This window comes from Ictidomys tridecemlineatus, chromosome 8, assembly GCF_052094955.1.
Source record: "Ictidomys tridecemlineatus isolate mIctTri1 chromosome 8, mIctTri1.hap1, whole genome shotgun sequence".
In the NCBI taxonomy this organism is placed as follows: Eukaryota; Metazoa; Chordata; class Mammalia; order Rodentia; family Sciuridae; genus Ictidomys; species Ictidomys tridecemlineatus.
In genome coordinates, this window is record NC_135484.1 from 25,282,093 (window position 1) to 25,298,154 (window position 16,062).

The following is a 16,062-nucleotide window of genomic DNA, read 5'->3' on the forward strand; positions in this document are numbered from 1 at the left end:
GTTGGGGCTGGGCTTGTAGCTCGGTGGTAGAGCACTTGCCTTGCATGCATGAGGTTCTTGGTTCAATCCTCAGCACCACATAAATAAATAGAAAAAAAGATATTGTGCCCATCTACAACTAACAAAAAAATTGTAAAAAAAATGCTATGCTTTAATCCATGCTGAGAGTCTTGTGTAAATACACCTGAATAAATGCTGCATAAAATTAATAATTCTAAGTATACCTAAAATATTTTATATGAAATTGAACAGCTGCATGAATAAAGCATTGTTACCTCCATTAAACCATTTATTCATGTCTTTTACCTGTTTACTCTCAAAACCATTCCTTATTGTTCCTCTGGGTCTACAACATGTGTCGAGGCAAACTCTGTAAACTACATTTACCAGCCCTTTTACACTTACTTCCCTTTGGATTTGGCCAATGGAAGGTACTAGTGAGAGATTTGAGGGTGGGGAGCAGGAAGAAGCCAGAGTACTTCTTCCCCTCTTTCTACTTTGTGTAGTGTCTGTATCTCCTTCTTAAACATTTTCTGGCAGAGAGTCTCTCCCTTTGTAATTCTAGCCCCCTCCCTTGTGTCTCTGGATGTGATCCAGTTCTTAGCCAGTGATCCTGGTCTCAGGGCTCTGGTAACAGTGCCTCCTCCCTGGGTTCCGCCAGCCCCACAGAAGATAGAGGCTTCCTACTATTGTTAATGACTGGTTTGCCTTCCTTCCACCTAGGATTTTTAAGCTTGCCCTTGTCTTTGCAATTATTTACCCATATAAATGTGCTTACTAAAATACATCTAATACAATCTGATTTCCTGACTGGACCCTAATAGTCTCCTCCTCTACAATTTTTCAATTTTATAGTATTTTTTAAAGCTATTTTGCATGTTGGCATAATTTTTACCCTTATAAGATGATTCTATTTATTATTTATAATCAATTGTTTCTTAAATACTTACAAGCATTCTTCTCAGCAATTCTCTTATTTCACTGAGTACTGATGAATGTTTCCAGACATTTCAAAGGGATTTTTACTTTAAAAATTGGTATGTTTTATTTTGCCTAGACAGTTGACAATTGCATATTCACTTCATACCATATGTGAAATACCAAAAATAGATTTTTAAAAAATATCTTTCTGAAGAACTTTCTATCTTACTATAAAATATTGGACACACTTATTGAAAAAGACTATAAGATTAATAAATATTTATTTTCATTATTACATATATGTGTGTATATATTATATATATACATATGTGTGTGTGTATATATATATATGTGTGTGTGTGTGTGTGTGTGTGTGTGTGTATATATGTGTCTTTACTTATTTGTGTAATAGATATGTTCCTAAAAAGCCTAATGTAAAGCAAGTCAATTTTTTCTCTTATTAAGTAACAAAAATGTGAACGTTATGGAGGTTTATAACATTGATGTTTGCCTTTTACATCCTTCTCCCTTAATTCTCTTCTAGCTTTGCTGGTTATACTCGCCAAAAGTGAGTATTATTAACAATTTGGTGTATATTTTTATAGACACTTTTCAATACATATATATATATTGGCTCATTCACTCACTCAACAAACATTTATGAATTTGTACCATCTGCCATGCACTTTCTAGACCCTGGAGAAATAGCAGCTGGTAAAGGACACCAAGTCATTACATAGCTTAGAGAATTCACAGGGGAGACAAGGACAAACAATAAATACATAAATGTATAGCATGCAGGGGGTGATACAGGCTAAGAAGGACATAAGGCAGAGTAATCAAGATGAAGAGTTAAAGGCTTTCTAGTGCAGTGACTTCTCATGAACATGTTGCTTCACAGGTTTTAGGAGGTCTTCTTTTGGATACAAATGTGTGAATGGTTGACATCCACTTTAGTTTTTTAGAGTAGGAAATCATCTAGGTAAACTCTTCAAGTTTCTTTCTGCCCTCACTTTGTTATCAGCAACTGTAAAATTAACCACATTATTAAAAACTCTATCTTTACAAATTTGTTCAAAGTGTAAAACTTATAAAATTCTAACCATTTCACAGTTCATCTCCTGAATTATCTTGCCATTCAAATACACAGGTTCTTTCCCTGTTCCACACAAATTATTGACATGCATCACATAGGTATTCAATGTGAAAAAAATCAATAATGTATTTATACCAGAAAAGCTATGCAAATACTTTGCCAGTTTCACTACACCCTTCCCAGATGCTCAGAGTGCCTAGCTCACCCAGAATTTCCTGCAGAAAGCTCCAGAAACAGCACAACCTGGCCACAAATTAGTGACCGGAGTCGACTCCTGAGTCAAGAGCAATTGGCTCCAGATGGGTCATCAGCTCATGTATAGACACCAGAACCAAAACTGAGCCCAGAACCAGTTAGCTTAAATCGGGTCCCATAAGATACTATCTCATGAGGATTATAAATCTGAGACTTGTACATAGGGCAGCAAACATAGAGCAACTGCAGAAAGTAGGCAGTGAAGGTCACGAAGCAATAAAGTGGAGGGTAATAAGAATTCTGTGCTATGGAGAAAGAAAGTAGGGGGAGATGGTACTTACTATTAAGGGAGAAGCAAGAAAAACCTCCTCGGGGAGATGTTGTTGGGTTACCAGGCGTTCTGCCATCCTCCTCGAGCATCACTATACTCCAAAGGCCTGGAACTTTCTGGCCTGTGTGTGAGCTGAGCCAGTCTTAGGTCCTTCTTATTTCCCTAGGGTTTAGCCTTACTTGAAAGTGTATTCGATGAGATCACTTGACAGTCATAAAGCAGAATTAAAACTGCATTTAAGGAAACTTGCCAATATCATTTATGCAACAAGTTGACCTTCTTGGCCTGAGTGGTGAGGCCAGTTATCAATAACATATCCCAAAGGCCTACTGTAGGCAAAGAGCTCCAGCAAATATAAATGATATGGGACATTATGACTCAACAACAGGGAAGCTAATGAATGCTAATGTTCAGGATAAAGTTTTACAGGAAGTTTAGCATGAAGTGTTACATCACTACACTACAGTCATGATTAAGAGCACAGACTCAAAGCCTACACAGCCAGGGCTTGGTTCCCAGCCCTTCTGCTTAGGAGGTACTTAACCTTGGGTGCATGATGATTAAATGAATTAGTATATGTAAAATGCTTATTGTTATGCTGATATTTATAGCTTATGATAATAAAAAGGATGGGCTGTACAAATACAAATATTGAGAATTATAAAAAAATGATTTCAACTATATATTTATCTTTTCCATGTGTACTAGTGTTTTGCCACACATGAAGGGTTCCCAAAAGACTGCAAGTTCTAGAAGCTCGGGACCATATTTAATTTGCATCCATAGTCTCTCAGCAACTGTCAGTTTCTAGTAGTTGCTCTGTAGTTAAATTAATAAATGGATAATCTAAATCCACAGAAATATCCTATCATTAATATATTCAACTAATATCACAGTTCTGCTCCACTTTTTAAACTTTACATATTTTCCATATAGGTTCTATTTGCCTTATTACATCATCTATCTCTTGAGGTAAAACTTTCCTTAACAAAGGTACAAAAGGGTTCAAACTTGCTGTGACCATATTCCTGCTTGATAATTTTTTTTTCCCTCACAAGTCTTTCTGTCTATTCTTTCAAACAATTTATTATATCTATTCTTCAATCTAGATTCCTCCAGAAACAGAGTAGCATCACCCAGTCTGTCCCTAGATCCCCCATCAATGGGCTCTGAATCTGTTACAATCAATCAACTTACCAGGACCTGTGAATGTGCATGAAATTCCTCTTGGCATCCTTAGCTCTCTTTTGCCATATCTTTTGCCCTGCTTCTAAATGAAGCCAACCATCCCTCCTCTGGTCTGTGCCACAGATGTCTTTCACATCAATACCATCTGTGATCCCAATAGAAAAGATGGTTGAAATTTGTTGCATCTGTTATTGGACCTATCTTTGTAGTAAGAGTAATGGAATTTGGCTTCCAAGCTAATTTATCTTTACGCAGATAGCCCAAACTAACCTGCAATTAGGTAGACACAACTGGGAGATACAAATGAATATGGAAATAAGGTAGTTCTTTATCAGTGAAGAAGTGATTTTGGAAAACATCAACTGTAAGAACTTAGTCAAACTAGTAGAAAATAAAATTATGGAAAAAATGCATTTTGTTGGTTGACCAGAACTGTGAAAATGAAGAGTGTTTGATAACCTGAAATATGCTGTTTCTAAAGCAGTATTTTTGTGCTGGAGCTGGGAGGTCACTGTAGTTTGTTGTTATTTGAATTGTTTTTGACATGGAGTAGAGAGTAGGAACATAAATGTGATTGCAGTCAATATACATGTAGAAGAGTTGATTAAATAATTTTTCAAAGGAGCATTAGAATGACACTCCTATTACTCAAAATTGAAGATGTTTGATGCAGATAGTAAAATGAACATTTTTAAGATCTTTAAATGGTGATTTTACATTGATTTAATAAGATGTTAAGAGATTTGAGGGCCCAAAAAGCTTAAAAATCTTCATGGATACCAAGAAAATATTTTTGCAATTCCTGAATTATATTAACATCCTAATCGTGTAGATAATAAACTAGCCCTCGAGGAAAACTTAGTCCTATTTTACTTAATTTGACATTGTCTTTTCACACATAAGAGCACTTTCCTACTTTTCCAGCAGGCACACAAGTGACTGGTGAGACACTGGGCCAGAACCCCATCCCCCTTCTCTATCCAGTACACAGGGAGTCCACAGCCCTGCACTCAAGAGAAACAGACAGTTTAACCAGACCAGCAAATCCCAGGAAAACTGACTGAGGATGGACTATTCAAAGGGCATGTGCCTCATCAGAACATGGCAAATAGTGAACATTTACTCTGCCCCAAGAAATATTTTGTTCTGACCAAATATAAAGAAGTTTGCAAAACAAAGATTTAAAAGATAATGAAAGTTATGCTAGCTAGGTAAGACTATAAATATTACTTCATAAAACTCTGTTAGGTCCATTTCATAGAAAAGAATTAAAAGTTCAATCTTGAAAAATGCAAACAAGAACAAAAACTATATGCTATTCCAGAGAAGCATGCTATGAGTTTTGCCCAGCCTATGCATTGTTTCACATTGCATAGGCATAAAGCAGGATTAAAATTTCATTTAAAAAAGTCTGCCAGAGAGACTTATACCATAACAGGGCCATCTATGGAAGAGAACATAACATGAATTGCAAATCATCACATGCACTATGAACACTTAAGAAGATACTATGAGATGCTGCAAAGGAAAAAACCTGACTTCTTATGAAGATTATTATGATAAAAAGAAAGAAAAATACAAATATGTGATAAAAACAAAAATACAAATGGCATAAAAGTCTAGGTTACACATGCTAATTATTATCATATTTACTGCTATCCTTTGATGATCAATAGATTAGTAAATTATGCCTATGTTGACTCTCAACACAAAAGTTCATTTTTTTAAAAACAAGTGATTACAAAATTCTAAGAAACACTCAATCCAAAGAATATTGTTTACACACAACTATTGATTACTTAGCATGATAAAAAAAATCTATTTCAAATCAGGAGTAATATCTGTCCATAAAACATTGATGACATTCCCTTTCTTTTTTATTATAATTATACGTAGTGGGATTCATTATGCCATATTCAGACACACCTATAATTTGATCATTCTTATTCCTCAGCACTTTCCCCTTCCAGCCCATTCTCCCCCCACCATCTGCCTGCTCTATTCTACCGATCACCCTTTTATTATTATGAGACATTCCCTTTAAAAAGAGCTGGGCGCAGTAGTACAGGCCTGGTGTCCCAGCTTCCGAAGGACTGAAGCAGAAGGATTGCGTGAGCCCAGGATTTCCAGGCCAGCTTGGGCAACATGGTAAGACCTCCATTTCTAAAAAACAGGATGTCCACATTATTAATCTTGTTCTACACATTCCCATCAATGCAATAAGCTGTATTTTTTTTAAAGTATAGCTGTTATTATTTGTAAGTGTTATGGTCTACTTAAAATTTCCAAAATATAAATTGAAAATTTAATAAAACTTATAAGAAAGTTTACTAATATGATTGAGAACAAAGGAAGCACAAAAAAATCAATAACTTTCTAAAATAATTCCAACAATAAAGGGAAGTGTAAGGATAAAAAAGATTTTTTTTCACATTTGCAATTAAAAAAATGTTAAACATCTAAAATAACTCAGAAAAGGGTGGGACTTTAACCCCACACCCCTCCTCTCACCCATCTCAAATCTACAACTTAGAGAGATAAAAGAAAACTCAAAAAAAGTTTATTTACTATACTCTTAGATGGGAAACTAAATACTATTTTTTAAAAATTACTTTTCATGAATTAATTTATATTTTCAGTAAGTTATAATAAAAACATCAGTGAAGTTTCTTCAAAGTTGGCAAACTGATTGTGATAGGCTCTGAGAGGAGAAGGGCAGATTTTATTTGGATTTTTAAAAGTAAGAAAATATGTCTTACTATTTATCTAAGCTTATGAGGTGAGGATCATGCACATATATGTGCATAAGAACAGCCTGGGAGAAAATAACTTTAGAAATGCTTGTCCCTAAGCGATTAAATTACGGATGAATTTTATTTTTCTGGTTGTCGTCCTGTATTTGCTCAACTCTTTTTTTTTTTTTTAGCTATAAATGGACACAATACCTTTATTCATTTATTTATGTGGTGCTGAGAATCAAACCCAGCGCCTCACACATGCCAGGCAAGTGTTCTACCACCAAGTCACAACCCCAGCCCTTTTTCAAGTCTTTATAATAACTACTTATTAATTTTGGAATCATAAGTGATACACATTTTTATGAGAAAATAAGGGGGAAAGAAAGAAATGGCTTGGACTTTGGAAGCAAGAATGAACTCCAACAAAAATGATGAGGTCGCAATGCTCAATAAAAACCGAAATGATATATTGCAAATCCACTTATGAAGCCTGTAAGCATACACATGTTAGGAAATCCTGTGTTGGGTCTAGGCAACCACATAGTTATAATCTATTTTACTTTTTAATTATTAACTTGTTCATATATACTTGTTAACTATTAGCCTGTTAACTATTGGCTTGAAAAAAAAAAAAAGACTTAATGCCATATACCTAAATTTGGCATTCGAGCAGAAGAAAAGGACCATAGATGAAAAAAGTAGCAATGTTTTCCAAAGTGAAGATGCCTTGTGAGGAGAGCATGTGGGGTTGTTGGGGCAGGAAAGTGGAGGAACAAGATGGGAAGTAGATGGGAAGTGGTGAGGACAAGTACATTTTGTGGATTCTGTGCTGGCCCTGGGTCAAGATTTCTGAGGTTACTTACTCAATTTGATGCCACTTTTTAAGGCTTGAGGGAAGTCTTCCATGAACTCCACACACCATTAGATGCTGCTGTCACCACACCAGCAGTGAAAAACATGGCCCTTGATCTCTGGGACCCTTCAATCTGGTTGTGGAGGCAGATAATACATGAGCAATCCGAGGACAAAACAAAAGAATAAATAGATTAATTGCCCATATGAGAGGTTCAGAGAATTGGTGTGATAGAAGGCCATTGAAGGATAAAATCTGGGGCCAGAGTAGAAAGACTGTTCATGCCCCAGGAAACATGTTGTGACTTGTAAGTTCATCTCTACATCCTCCATTCCTTCTTTGATGTTGCACAAAAATCACAAGTCCCACGGGCAAGCCTGTCTCCGGATTAGAAGTCAGTCCCTAGAAGTTCAGCCCATCTCTTGAACAATAGCTTTGTTTCTAATTACATTTTTCTTTTTATCACATCAAGGATTAATCACAGCACTTTTCTCTGCACACCCTCATGTTTTCTAAATTCATGAAGTTGATGACCCAAGCTGGATAGATCAAGATGTTTTTCCACCCAAGTGAATTCATCCAAGCTGTGACAGTATAAGGGACTTGAGAAAAACCTTGTTCTAAACAGCTTTGAATTGCATACAAAAAAACAATGTGGGCAATGATCCAGCAGGAGAACATGCTTTTCACTAGACTACTCTTGAGATCCACGTCAACATCAGATTGCATCAAAAATTTCAAAGGGAATTGAATTATTCTGTTGCCTTTGATTGGAATTCAGAGGCAAATGGAATTCAGGGTGAGATCTGAAGAGATAAAGCCTTTGTTTTTGAAGGGATACCAGAGCCTTAAAGTGGTCAGAGATCACTTCAATAGAGAAGGGTTCAAATTACGAAGGAATTTCACCAAACACACTCAGCATTGGCTCCCACAGATAAACACATAGAGCCACGGGTGGTAGGTTGACCTAAGATCACAATACAACCTATTACCCCAAGCTTTCATTATGCTATATGGGAGTAAAATCTTTAGAAATTAGTGCATCTGTGAATTAATTTAATGATCCAGGATATTTCTGGATCATGATGCAATCTAACTCAGAGTTTGAGTTCAATCATCATTCCCTGGATGCAGATACTTGGTCTCACATTCTATCCTTGTGTCAGGCAATAATTCTGAACATAAAACACACTCAAAATGCACTTCAGTTTCTTTGGTGGAATTTCTTTGACACCTGTTAAATTTTAAACAGCTCCATGAAAAGCATTTTCTTAACTATTCAATGGGCTCTTGATTGATTTATGTGCATAGAAATGCTCTGAAAGCTTAAAATCAAAAGTACTCTCCAGTACTTTCCAAAATTTTTCTCTGGCATTCATTCTTTCTCATCCTCTTGTTGTAGTTGGCCCGTTTGGAATCCTCATGGGCCAGAACCATGCAGATCTGACATACTGCTGTCCTGAACTGTATCGTCAATTGTAACCTCAAACTCTAACCTCAACTGTACCATTATTTTGATGAGTAAATATTATTGGACCACATCGTATTTTTGTGACAAATTTCACCTGAAATCCATAATCATTTCAGTCCATTCTAAATAGATGAAATCAAATCTTAAGGCTATCTCTGTATAGGTGAAATTACCAAATCTTCATCTGCTCTAATATTTCAACACTTTAATCTCTGATGTGTATCACTGAGCAATTGTGTACAAAAAAAAAATTTCACAAAACCCAAAGTACTAAAACAACCATACCTCCGAAGAATAGATAGCTCATGGAGAGATTTTATACCCATACACAACAACTTACAGTTCTTCCCAGTGGGGCTACATTCTTCAACTGTTCTGCCATTATAAAAATTACCCTCTTCTGGAATGCTTTGCTCTTCCTAGCCAGAGGTTCCTTTGGGAGACACTACCTGTAGGATGTATTCTCTGATTGAAGATGCAGAGATCAAGATCCTGAACAATTTTCACACCACCATGCACCATAAGTAAGCATTCTTGAGGAAACGAGAAGCTTGGATTCAAATCCTGACTTCATTGCTTGCTAACTTATTTTTCAACTTTATTTTCCTCCTATGTAAAATAGGGTAATAACAGTTGCCTTACACAACTATTGTCAAGAATAAACGAAGCCATGCTTATACAAAACAGTAGAGGAGCCTGGCACAGAGAAGTGTTAAATAAAGATTAGTCCACAGATAGTCAGTCAGACCCACAATTTTTTCCTATAACACATTTAAGCTATTTTTTGAGGCTTGGGATTTTTTGTTGATATTTTGCATGTTATAATTTTGTATACTATTAATATATTTCTCAGAAACTCATGCAATCTAAATATGTAATCTAAATGCACTCAATAAACTGTTGAAATGATTTTATAATGAATGGAGTCAAATTGTTATTCCAGACAAGTTCATCTCCAATTTTCAAGAAAATGAGTGAGAATATAGGCTTTGGGGCACAGAAAGCAGATTTTGCTCCCTCAGGAATACAGAAATTCTATGATCTAAATTCTATAATCTGAAAAATTTCTTATGCCTGACTGTAAGTAACTAAATAGCCTATATGACCAGAAAGAATGGAAGCATATATTATTTCTAGATATGCAAGTCTATTCGGTAGCAAAAATACAATGATTAGTCATGATAAGCTATAATCAAATAATACAGCTATTGAGAAGATTTTTTTAAAAAAATCATGGACATACACATTTTATTTCTCCTTTGCTGTTTCTTTTCTTGGTTTTTCTCATTGAACCAAGCAAGAAAAAATAGTAAAAGAAAATTCAGAATTTCATTGCTATGAGAATCTGAATTTTTTTTTCTGAAAGTAGCTGACAAATTGCTAAATCAGAGAATTTTAAAAGCAAACAAACAAAAAACACATATAAATCTTGGTGATATTATTAAAAGTCCAAGGTCAGAGAGAAAAATCAAATCTTCTAAGGAGAAAAAAAAATATGCGTGACCTAAAAGAACAAAAGCCAGTTTGCCATCATATTTTATATCAACAAGACTCAGTACCCAAGAATAATAGAGAAATGCTCTCAAAAAAAAACTAAGAAAAAGTTATCTCAAACCTAGAATTCTGTAATAAAATAAAATAATAATCTAGAACCAATAAAAAATAAGAACATTGTTATATGTGCAATGATTTATAAACCTGACCACCCAGGCACCTCTTTGTAGATAGAAAAAATTTAAAAATTTTATTTTAAAGTATTTTAAAAAGGAAAGTCATAACACAAAAGGATGGGTGAAACAGTTTAATCTAAATTGTTTGGTATAATGTAAGCATAAAGCTCAATGTAATTATTAAGAAATGAGATACAAGAAACAGGGGAATGGGTTTTAAAGATGTGTAATAACAAAGACAATTTCAAATGATAGAATCAATTAAAGAAAGTAGAAGAGGAGAGAGAAAAGTACAGGCATGCTACCAAACTAGCAGTGTTTGGAGGGCAGGGGGCAGTTATAGATTCAGATTCATCCTCAATGTTGACCGAAATATATAAATTTAGCTATGTTTATTAAAATTGTAAAGATAGATAGCTCAGATTCCCTATAGAAAGGCCCCATGTGAGGATGGGCATGTGAAAGGTGGGGTTGGTGGGGACTGTCAACAGGGAAAGTCTATCAGAATCTGCACTCCCTGAAGGAGCAATGTGAATTCTAGGAATTCAGCTACAGAAAGCTTGCATGAGCACAAAGATAGGTGCATGTTTACCATCGTGGAAACCAATACACATGTTCTCTGAGTGGAATTGGTTTATAAAGTGTTGTTTATACAGTGTATATTCACAAGGAATGTCATGTAACCATTAAAAATAATTAAGTAGATTTATTAATACAGACACAAAAAGATATACTGTGGTAGGAGAAATATACTGAAGAAAGTCTGTGTAATGTAATTTTAATTTATGATATTTTAAAACTCAATATGTGTGTGGGCACATTTGTGTTTATAATGTATAGGAAAAAATGTTGCAAGCAAAGCAAGTTAAGAAATAGAATTGGACACATTGGCAAAGAGAGACTTCAAATTTTACTGAATATAATTATGTATTTTGGATCTTTTCTGCAAAATATTGCATTATTTTTGTGATTCTATAAACAAAACGGTAAGAAAAATGACTAGATACATTGTACTTTATTGAGGCAAAGCACTGCATTTTATGGCTTAAAAACTACAAAACCAACCTGTTTGAAATGAAGTGAAGAGATAGAGATTATAATTTTGGAAATAGAATACATTTTAGATCTTCTGTGACAACATCAACACACGGTGAAACCTAGCTATTAGGGAAAGTAAGAAGGAAAGGAGGAAGGGCAGGAGGGAAGGAAAAATGGGCAGATGTAGTTGCACTAACCTAAAATGTCCTCTTTCAAGCTATGATGTGACTGCAATTTATTATAGGCATATATTTTGTGAAATGTGGTCTCCAAATAAATTAAGGTTCTTCAACTAAACTTTTCATCTGGACAAAACAGCCAAAACTGCTAAAGGGAGAGAGTAGCAAATACAGACAGTCTGATCAGCAATTATTTTACCTTTGGGAGGTGAAACTATTTTTACTTAAAAAAAAAGTTTGTAGAAGTAGCATTTTCATGTTTTGCTTCATAATGCTACAAACAAAAAATGATTTGCTATAGAAAACATATATATATTGGGTGTCTATCAGTTGTCCTAGAAAAAAGACCCAAAGATAATAGTAGCCAAAATGTTTTAGTCTCTCTTCCCTCCACATTTATGACACTTGCATTCTATGACAAGATAAAAGGGCTTAAAAAGTTGAAAATGACATCACCTGGGCCCATAAGAAGAGCAAAAGATGAAGGCACCTAAGTGGTTAATTACAGAGCAATTTGGGAATCTCTGTAATTTGTGTAAATAACACAAAGCACATTCCAACTTGGCTACTTTGTGGGCTCTGCAATTCTGAACAAGTTACTTAAACTATCCATGCCTCAATTTTCTCATTCATAAAATAGGTATTATGATTATAGGATTTCCTAAGAGTTTCCTAGGGGCCAAACACAGAGAAAATCTACACACAAAGTAAGCAGTCAGTAAAAGTTAGCTACTATTATTTGGAAAGGTGGCATAAGATCATTATGATTTATAGCATGGACTCTGGACTCAGACTGCCTGGGTTTGAAACTTTATTGTAAGACCTTGAGCAAATTATTATGTGGAGTCTTAGGTTCTTCCTCCAAAATCAGTAGATGATAAGAACTCCTGAGCTACTGTGCAGGCTAAATAAGATAATTCATGTGCAGAACTTAGATCAGCCATTGGCACGTCAGAATTCCATTAATATCAGTCATTATCAAAATGCTTCAAAAGTAAAAAGGAAATAACAACTAACTCTTTGTAAAGGTGGCAGAAAACATCTAGAAGAGCCGTTCTTGAATAAAAGGCAAGCATGCTCCAAGCCAAGGTGGTGGTAGGAAGGACACAGTAAACCAAAAAAAAAAAAAAAAAAAAGTGAAAATGCACGGAGAATTTAATAATGATCACCACAAATAATGGTAATAATAATAATGCAGCCTGTATTTTTTAACAAGAGAAAATATTCTAAAAGCTCTAGGAAATAAGAATTAGGGTTCAGCTGAGAAGTCACGAGGCAGAGAGCTTCATCAATGCATATGGAATAAGTGAAGAAATTCGAATACAGCAGGAGAAGGCAACATGAGCAGCCCATAAACAGATCCCCTAATAAACAACATCAAAGGGCAGGAGGAACCAGCAAAGGAAGCCCATGAAGGAAGCTCAGAGTTGCAGGAGCCCGTGAAATAAAAGAGGCTGAGAAAGGAAAGAGTTTCAATAAGGAGAAGCTGGTCAACCGTGTCCAATGTTGCATAAATGTCAAGTAGGATGACAAGGGAAAGTAGGACCACTGAGTGGGCCAATTGAGAGGATGCTGGTGAGAGAGGATTTTTAATTGAGTGGTGTTTGTGGAAGCCAGACTGTAATGGGTTGAGGAATTAATGAGATGTGAAGACACTCTCAAAAGTTTAGTAAGCTCAAAAAAAAAAAAAAAAAAAAAAGTAAAAGTAAAAGAAGTCAGCATACTCTAGTGATACAGCAGCCCCAGCAATGTTTGTGGCAATGCAACTCACAAGAGCCAAGCTACGGAAACAGCCCAGGTGTCCATCAATAGAAGAATGGATTAAGAAAATATAGTATATGTACACAATGGATTTTTATTCAGTCATTTTTTAAAAAATGAAATAATGGCATTTGCTGACAACTAAACAGAAAGGAAGAATATCATCCCAGGTGAAATAAGTCAGACTCAAACAATCAAGGGTCGAATGTTCTCTATTATAAGAACAAGTTAAAACAGAGTAAGAGGGGAAAAGTGGGGGTCAGATATCATAAAGATAGGGAAGATCAGTGGAGTAGAAGGAGAGGAAGGAGGAATGACAAAGGGGGAAAATGCAGATTGAAATCATGCTATGTGCATGTTTAAATATGCCGCAGTGAATCCCATCTTCATGTGCATCTATAAAGCACCAATTTACTTATTTGTCTATAAATAAATAAATGAATGAAAGAAAGACAAGCAGAGTGGAGCAAGGGGAAAGAGGGAGGGTGGGAGGAGGGACACCAGGGACTGAAATGGAGCAAGTTAAATTCCATGCATGTATGATTATGTCAAAACGAATCCCACTATTATGCATAACTACAATGCACTCATAAAAGCATAAATAAATATGGAAGTGGAAAAAAAAGTCTCATAGAAACTGAAGATGTTAATTTTCACATATCCCAAATTTGCATTTGGTAAAAAGAGTAAATTTCCCAAGACATCCCAAAAAGCTAAAGGGAGAAAATTAAAAAGGAAAGGGAACTCAGCACTTGGCTTACATGGGATTAGGGACTAGGGTAAAGATAGGCATGGGGCAAAGAGTTGAAAAAGAACCACTTTAAATGACTAAAAATTAAGATTCTGAAAAAGAGAAAAGAGAGAGAGAGAGAGAGAGGATGATCTTGTGAGTTTTTTGGAAGAGCAAGAGGCAAGTTTAGACTCCCATAAAAGAATGTAATCAAAACAAAAAAACACACCCCACTGTCCCTCAGACAGTGTGGGACACCATGAGCCAGAAAGTATGTCCTGGTTAGAATTCTGACTGTTGGGTGTACCCAGGCTTATTCTGGCAGCCACAGTGGTTTATCCCCAGCTGGAAGTACAGTCCCCTTTGACCAGGTCCTCTCTTGGAACATTTGCCTAAGGCAGTGTGCCAAAAAGTACACCTGTCCTGAACAAGCCAGCAGGAAAAATGTGAGAGAAATACAGGAAGGCTGCCAGGCAATATGAACTACTGAATTTTGGGATAAAAGAATATTGGATTATTGTTTTTTCTGGAATATCTTTTAAAAAAAAAAAATCTGTCTTCGAATGTTTCAGTCAACTCTTTGACCATAGATCAAGTGTTTTTAGAAAACAAGTCAGTGTGCGCTCTGTGTGGTTCTCAGTTCCCACACCTGCAGAATAAGTACAGGGAGGCTAGTCCTTCTGCCTCTGCACATTACCAGTCATTTTCACGAGAATGTGTCCCTTGTTCAAGCTGAGGTCCTATCTTCTTTACCATATTGTTAACCCCAATTTTTGTTTTGGTTTCCTTCTTCCATTTAAAGAAGTTAGAAAATGTGGCAAGAGATAAGACAGTTGTAGGACACCCTGGGCGAGGCCAGTTCTTATCCAATGGCGGGCTTTTATGTGGAAAACAGCCTTCGACCAAGCTGAACCTACAGTCTGAAATGAATATTTTGATGAAATGTTCTGTAAAAAGAACTAGTTCTTATACGAAGAAATGAATGCCCACTTCCAGTGCAACAGTCAATTCCCTTTCAAAACATTTTCTTATTGTTACGTAAACAGCCTAAGTGGATTTGTTAGAGATAATCACTAATATTCTCTTAACCTAGTGACTTGGGAAGGATAAATGGGGAGGGGAATTATTAAGAGCAGATAGACAGGTAGTGAGGAAAGGAATAGTTTACATTAAAAAAACCAAATGTATTTTTTATTGAACAGAGACTAAGTATTGCTTTACACACTGGATCCTGTTTCTAATTCTATTATTCTGGTTACTAAGTGAACAGATGATTTCTCAGGGTCTCAAAATATTCTTTTTTGGGGGAAAGGGTATGGAGGTAACTGGGAATTTAACCCAGGGTACTCTACCACTGAGCTACATTCCCAGCCCTTTTTAATTTTTATTTTTGAGGCAGGCTGAAACTGGCCTCAAGTTTGCAATTCTCCTGGCTCAGCCTCCCAAGGCACTCCCAAGTTGATAGCCTCTCACCGCACTTAGCTCACAACACCTTTTGTACCTTAAAAGTAATTGTGGAGAAAAACACATTTCTAAGTTATAATCTCATTTAAATTTTAAATATATAATTTTCAGATGTGAGGGTATTTTCCCTTTTAGTACATTCTCACCACATTTTAATTTGCTAGCCTTTTTATACAGAATGAGAACTAAGGATTTTGCTCTGGATCAAACTGATTCGCAAAGGAATATAAGAACTTATCTAGCTAGGAACTCATAAAATGGCAAAATATATCTGATTTCAGAGTTGGATGGCAGATGTATGTGTTTCTGGTTTGAAACACCATGAGATTTGGTGTTTCAAACTCAAGGAATAGGATGAACTCCCCAGGTTAAAACGGGTCTAGGCAGGATATGCCATGATTCTGCCGCTCTTTAACCACCTGGAAAA